This window comes from Oncorhynchus nerka, linkage group LG6 (genome assembly GCF_034236695.1).
Source record: "Oncorhynchus nerka isolate Pitt River linkage group LG6, Oner_Uvic_2.0, whole genome shotgun sequence".
NCBI classification, from domain to species: domain Eukaryota; kingdom Metazoa; phylum Chordata; class Actinopteri; order Salmoniformes; family Salmonidae; genus Oncorhynchus; species Oncorhynchus nerka.
The window spans coordinates 41,085,835-41,093,632 of record NC_088401.1 but is presented as its reverse complement, the minus strand read 5'-3'; positions in this window follow the sequence as shown (position 1 = coordinate 41,093,632).

Below are 7,798 nucleotides of genomic sequence, written 5' to 3'. Positions count from 1 at the left end.
CATGCACGGCCATGCAGTCATTGGTGCCCAGTCAGTAATTTGGCCACATGATTACTACAAGGTTTAGATAGTCTAGTAGCCAGCTATCTTACATAGCAATCTATAAAATGTTAGGTGTCATGGGCTAATTGATTTTCAGTGACTGACATTACAAGAGGAAACTGATCAAATGTAGAAATTGCAGGTTGTGTATTCTACTATGCTATCTTTAAACAGTGAGTTAAGACCCCGACTGACTGCCTTTATTTTGGTTGGGGGCCCCCTAGTGGTCCTGGCGGGCCAAACCAAACGTTGTCAGTTTGGTCAGCCTTTTATATAGGGAGTAGGGTGGCATTCTGGACACATCCTAATCTGATTTAGGTACAAGGAGGGGAGGGAGTTTAGGGTATTCACTTTTTTTTCTCTGTCCATGTTCTTGTTTTCTACATTCTCTCCTAGGAACGGGGTTCATTTTGCTTTTGCAGGTAACTATGCACTCATTCCTGCGCTGTCCTCAGTTACTTCAATCGATCCATCCTTAATCATTCTCCCTCCTTCCCCCAGACTGTCAAAAATGTCTCCTATCTTGTTCTCTCTTTACCCCCACCCAGCTCACCATCAACTGTGTGTATTTGTATTGAGAAGCTGCTGGCAGCAGCTTCTCGTCCTGGGGTCCAGCAAAATTAAGGCAGTTTATGCAATTTTACAATACATTCAGACTGTTTGCCCCACTACAGTACAGTACAAAATCCTGTGTGTATTAGAGGTCGACCGATTATGATTTTTCAATGCCGATACCAATTATTGGGGGACCAAAAAAGCCGATACCGATCAATCGGACGATTTAAAAACTAATAATAATAATTTTAAAAACACATACGTTTTGCCAGCAGCAGACTATGATTGATAATGTCAAAAGCTGCCCTGAAGTCTAACAAAACAGCCCTCAATCTTTTTATCATCAATTTCTCTCAGCCAACCATCAGTCCTTTGTGTAAGTGCTGTGCTTGTTGAATGTCCTGCCCTATAAGCATGCTGAAAGTTTGTCAATTTGTTTACTGTAAAATAGCATTGTATCTGGTCAAACAAATTTTTTCCAAAAGTTTACTAAGGGTTGGTAACAGGCTGATTGATTGGCTATTTGAGCCAGTAAAGGGGACTTTACTGGTCTTAAGTAGCGGAAATACTTTTGCTTCCCTCCAAGCCTGAGGGCACATACTTTCTAGTGGGCTTAAATTGAAGATATGGCAATATCGTCCGCTATTATCCTCAGTAATTTTCTATCCAAGTTGTCAGACCCCGGTGGTTTGTGATTGTTGATAGACAACAATCATTTTTTCACCTCTTCCACACTAACTTTATGGGATTTAAAATTACAATGTTAGTCTTTCATAATTTGGTCAGATATACATGGATGTGTAGTGTCAGCATCTGTTGCTGGCATTGTTTTGCGTAAATTTGCTAATCTTGACAATTAAAAAATAGTTAAAGTAGTTGGCAATATCAGTGGGTTTTGTGATGAATGCGCCATCTGTTTCAATGAATGATGGGGCAGAGTTTGCCTTTTTCCCCCAGAATTTAACATAAGGTGCTCCAAAGATTTTTACCATTATTCTTTATTTCATTTATCTTGGTTTCATAGTGTAGTTTCTTCTTTTTATTCAGTTTAGTCACATGATTTCTCAATTTGCAATATGTTTGCCAATCGTTTGTGCAGCCATAATTATTTGCCATTCCTTTTGCTTCATCCCTCTCAACCATACCATTTTTCAATTCCTCATCAATCCACAGGGATTTAACAGTTTTTAGTCATTTTCTTCATGGGTGCATGCTTATTAGCAACTGGAATAAGCAATTTCATAAATGTGTCAAGTGCAGTGTCTGTTGCTCCTCATTACACACCACGGACCAACCAGATATTCTTGACATCATAGGAATAACTATAAAACTAATACTTTATATTAGGCCCAGCCTTTGGCGCTTTGTTTTTCCTAGATATGGCTACTATATTGTGATCACTACATCTGATGGATCTGGATACTGCTTTCAAGCAAATTTCTGCAGCATTAGTAAAGATGTGATCAATACATGTTGATGATTTACTTCCTGTGCTGTTTGTAACTATCCTGGTAGGTTGAAGCTTTTTCTTGAGTGAGCTGCTTGATGAAAGCCAGTCAGTATTTAAATCACACAGAAATATACCTCTCTGTTCATATCATATACTTTATCAAGCATTTCACACGTTATCCAGATACTGACTGTGTGCGTGTGTGGTAGTAGCAGGCAGCACTGTATGTTCTGATAAGTCCTGAACAGTTTTACTGTCCCTGTTTGTGTTTGAAAGGTCTCACGCTCACTCTTGCTCTATTCCCCCCCACCCCCTGGACTGAAGGGATCTTTGCACACACCCTCCCTCCTCAAATTGAGACCCCAAGATTGAGACATTTGGCCCCTAATTCTTCAGTGACACAAATACCCAGGAGACATGAATCAGTTTGGTCATTTAAATGTTATGGTGCAATATCTCAGCCGTCTGATATGTTCTATTTGGTTGACATTGGCGGGCGGTGACTTTAAGTTGAGGAAGGATGTATTTTACATTTTTATGAGCATGGCCTTATTTCTATTACAGCATATTGGATGACTGTCATTCATATGCCATTCACCCAGCTCAATCTAACATTGATAGGTTTACACTACTATATGATAGTCAGATTTTCCCGATACCCATCATGAGGTTGCTCCAACCTAGCCTATAAATGAAAGTTTACATCGTAGTCGAGAGATATATGAGTAATCAAGGTGACAGACATTAAATACCACCTTGCACAATCTTACCTTCATCTAGCTGATCTTAGGGTATAATCGGTAGTCTAACAGTTGCAAACGACTTTCTATTGGACAAATTCAGGTATGTTTATCCCCTTTTCCTTCCGTTTGCTGCTGTTTTTAAGAAATGTTTTTCAACAGACTCTGCTAAATGAATACACCCTTTATCACATGCAAACACAGTTCACTTTCATAGCAGCCACATACAAACAGCATGATCCTTTTGATCATTGTATAATATCTCGCATCTACTCTCCTCTTACCTTTTCCCTTCGCATGTGGATTTTAGTGCACAACACATCAGCTGTCTGTGCCAAGTATAAAAAAAACTTCTTCATTGTCACCTATGCATTATTAAACCCGCTATAATCATGCAGTACAGTGTATGTCAGCAACAAACAGTTTAGAAATTACACCTGCGGGCTCCAGTGGTAATACATTAATAAAACCAAAAGCTCACCTTGACTTGGAGAAGTTCCAGTGTTGGATAGCCAGCTAGCTAACATGGAATCCCTGTCTGAGTAGGCTAAACTAGCTAGCTGCATTTGCTAGCAAGTTAAATAAAAAATACAACTAAATATATATCGCTCGCTGTTTCCTTCTCATTTTTAAAGAAATTAATTTGTTAGAACAGTATTTTCTTTCTGTTAGTCAACTACTCACAATATTTTATGCACTGCTAGCTAGCTGTAACTTATGCTTTTTGTACTAGATTCATTCTCTGATCCTTTGATTGGGTGGACATGTCAGTTCATGCTGCAAGAGCTCTGATAGGTTGACGGACGTCCTCCGGTAGTTGTCATAATTACTGTGTAAGTTTATGGAAGAGAGTGAGAACCATGTACCTGTATTGGTACATTGAACCAAGTAAATGTACCCATACAGTGGTTCTTCCTTTAAAGGTTGTGTACTGCAGCACAGCTTGCGGGCTGCTGCATAATTCTATGGCACGTTATTTAAGTGTCAGCCATTGTTACCATTAATGCTAGTTAGTGCTAGTTTGACCACCAGGGGGCACCTTTGACTTGCATTTGACTGTTTTTAAAATTGGCTGTACTAGAGAAACGTATATTTTTGTTAATATCAATCCCATTTACTATGTTTTTAGAAATGTTGCTTAATTAATTTGATTTAATATTATGGTGTTTCTATTCCAAGAAAAATGAAACCCTCTGGGTTTCCGTTAGGAAAATATGGTGCTGTACAACGTGACCAGTCGGGGGTAGGCTTACTAAGTGACTGCGAGTGAAGAGCAAAATAATCCTAACGTTTCCACACCCTAATCGTAGGCTAACCAATACCCAAAAGGAGATTCAGTGAAAATAAAAAATCTCATTAATTTATCAAGAGCAGTCCCCATGCTTGTCTGAGCAGCGCGAAACAGTGCTGAAATAGTTGACTACAGGCAGGTAGGCTTTTGCTTCAAGTCCTATTATAGCAATTGGATGGCTTTTTGGGTGTTCCAGTAAGCAGCAATTTGTTGCCTTCATTACCATACTTTATACCAATATTTCTGTCATTCAGTTATATTTATTTGCATAGTAATTTGTTATGGATCCATCCCAATGTGGTGAGAAAACAATGCACTTGGTGGACTTGGTAGGAGTCTATTGTCCTGCTAATAGCCCATCAAGGGTGGATGGCTTAAAATAACTTGAAGAGAAAGGAGCCTTGAATATTTAAACATGTTGGTAAAATACTGTTAGACTTGGGGATTATAGTCACGGACTGTGTTACACCGACTGAGAAAACCCAGGAATATGAATAGGTTACAGTAGGCTACAATACTGTAAAGTAGGCCAAAATGCTTAAATAAATAAACTGCTCGTCTTTACTGTATGCTGCAAATTTTTACATTGTATTCCATTTCCAGGAAGACTATTCAAGCCATCGACTCACTGATGGTTGAAGGTGATGAGCGATCGGCAATCTGGAATCTGCTGGCATCACGGCACAACATCAACACGCTTTAATCACAGTCAGAAGACAGTTGAAGGAACTTGAGTGGACTTATGGAAAGGCTCTGTAAGACATTTTATATACACCACCGCTCAAAAGTTTGGGGTCACTTAGAAATGTCCTTGTTTTTTAAAGAAAAGCATTTTTTTTGTCTGTTTTAAAATAACATTGTTAATGTTGTAAATTACTACTGTAAGCTGTAAACGGCAGATTTTTAATGGAATATCTATGTAGGCGTACAGAAGCCTATTATCAGCAATCATCACACCTGTGTTCCAATGGCATCATTTTAAAAGGCTAATTGATCATTAGAAAACATTTTGCAATTATGTTAGCACAGCTGAAAACAGTTGTTCTGATTTACAGAAGACATTTTTATTTGATTTATTTAACCTTTATTTAACTAGGCGAGTCAGTTTAAAAACGAATTATTATTTGCAATAAAACTGACCTTTAGACTAGTTGAGTATCTGTAGCATCAACATTTGTGGGTTCGATTACAGGCTCAAAATGGCCAGAAACAAATAACTTTCTTCTGAAACTAGTCAGTCTATTCTGGACTGAAGGGATCTCAGTCTTACTCTTAGTCTTTCATTCAGGGCCGACAGACGAGTTCCTTACCCCCCCACCCCCCCCTTCCAATTGATAACATTTTTTTAATCAATTAGTATATTTGAGTTTAACCACAATATTTGTTGAATTATTTCTATCTTTTCTGGTGCATTAAACTGAAATTGCAACCAACTTTCTATGTTTTGTTTAAAAAATAACGATATTTTGGAAATTTAGTTTTCAAAGTGAGCTGTTGTAATCTGGATAAAGCCCATTCTTGAACATCGGGTAAGACATTCTTACTAATTTGAAAGTAAAGCCAGTTTGTTATTTACAATGATTTATTCCTGTTTTTAGAGGGAAAGAAAAGTGTAATTCCCCCATTTTTTTTATTTACCCAAGTTCTCTTTTAACTCCAGGACCACCGGCAGTTTTTTGTTGTTGTCTGATGCATGAGTCTAGTGCCAGAGAAAAGAGGCTCTGACTGATACTGATAACTCCATTAGCTTACGAAAAGATGGTTAATTTGTGCCGCAGTTTAGACTACTGATAGATCAGCATTCTAACTCCCCCCTTTGATAGTGTGGTGCAATCACAGTGTGGTGCAATCACAGAATGCTACCATCTACCACTAACGGTTGCGGCATAAGCTTGTAACTTTTAAAGGAAGAACCACTGTAGGAGGACGGAAACTAGCTGTCCTCTGGCTAAACCATTGTGCCTCCCTACAGAGTGCTATTGAGGCTACTGTAGACCTACATTGCATAACAGTGTGTTTTAATCAATTATTTGGTTATGTGAAAATATTTAGTATAGTTTTATCTGAAAAGTTTAACTTTTTCATGTTTCACTATTTTTATGACATTTACTTGGTCCTTCCCTTCTACCTCTGAGGACCCTCCACTGGTTGACATGTTATGTCACATTGCCTTGTCATCATTCCCAAACTGTCCCTAGTCTGAGTCCGTTGTGCATAATGTCATAGCACAAAACCATACGGAAATATGCTGTATTTGTGTTGTATTGTAGTCCTGCAAACACCAGTTTGTACTTTGTACACACAGATACTCTGGCGTCTGTTACTAGTCTAAATGTGTCTGTCAGTGCGAGATGAAGAGACTGGGAGAAATTAGTACAGGACATAAGCAAAGACACTAAGGGTGTTTTAACAGTTGGTCTCTTTTACCCTAGTTTTGTGAACTCATTGTGGTTCGCTTTCCAAAGGAAATAAGACCCCTCAAAAGTGCCCCTTAATGAACTGAGAACATTTCGAGAGGTGGTCTGAGTTCGTTTCGCTTGAATTCCAGGGTCTGTGTCCCTTTTTTTTAGGGCAATGTGAACAAAAAGCTCCCTAAATTCGCAATTCCCGCACCACACACTATACTGCAATGCTGTTTCCCGAGGAAATAACCACTCACATTGGTGCCACAAAAGAGAGAAGATGATGATGTGCAGATTTGTGGAAAGAAAAGGTGTGCCGTTTTTGGATATTGTTTAGCGATTGGCAAGGATGCAGAGAATTTCCAAAATATGTGTGGACTTCATATGTAGTTACTATTATTTGTTGGAAATATGTGATCTATAGGCTAAGCGCTTCATACGCTGTTTATTTGATTATGGGGTTTGAATAGTGTAAGAACAACATATTTGGTAAGAATCACAACATGTGACAATTCATTCTAGGTCTTAAAGGGGCAGTAGCTGCCTATGTTGGGTGTACAATTTTCAAATAATCACATGTATGTGACAATTACAATTTTGATTTGAAGATATGATTTGCAGTGCTTCCTGACGAAGACCTGGATGTGTCTTTTTTGTTTTGTTTTAGCCGTTAATGTGTGGGGGATATTGAATGTATCCAGTCCTCCTTATCTAGTTTCTGTCATTCCCACTGATCTGAGAGTTTAGGGGCAAATCCAAACTTCCACTTAAGTTTAATTTTCACTTAGTCATGCATTGATGTCAATGGGAGACTATCGTAAAACTTCAATTAATAGCTTGGGTGTTTATTTTCAATCACTGAACACAACTGACGCTTATTAGAGACGGGATTCTATTTGAACCAAGCGTCTATTTCCTTAATGTACAGAGCTTATGCTCAATAACATTTCAAAATGTTATTGAGCAAAAGCTCTGTACATTTAATGTGACAAGTATAGACCAGCATAGACATTATAATAACAAATAATTGCAGATTAGACTTGCGAAGGCTAGGCTGTCTATCACACATCCCCGAATTCGCGCTTTAGCACCCATCTCTCACTCGTTGCGTTCACACAGACCGAATACCAGATGTTTTGTTTATGATTCACTCCTCGTGTTTATTTGGGAATGAAGAGTTGCTGTAGGACAGTCCTATCCAATGGTCATTACCATAACATATCCAAACCTCTGTGTTGTCTTTCACCAATTTTTACAGAACCAAACACAGAAACGATAGTATGTTTTGGTAAACTGTTGCCTGAAGAAGGCTTAGTCT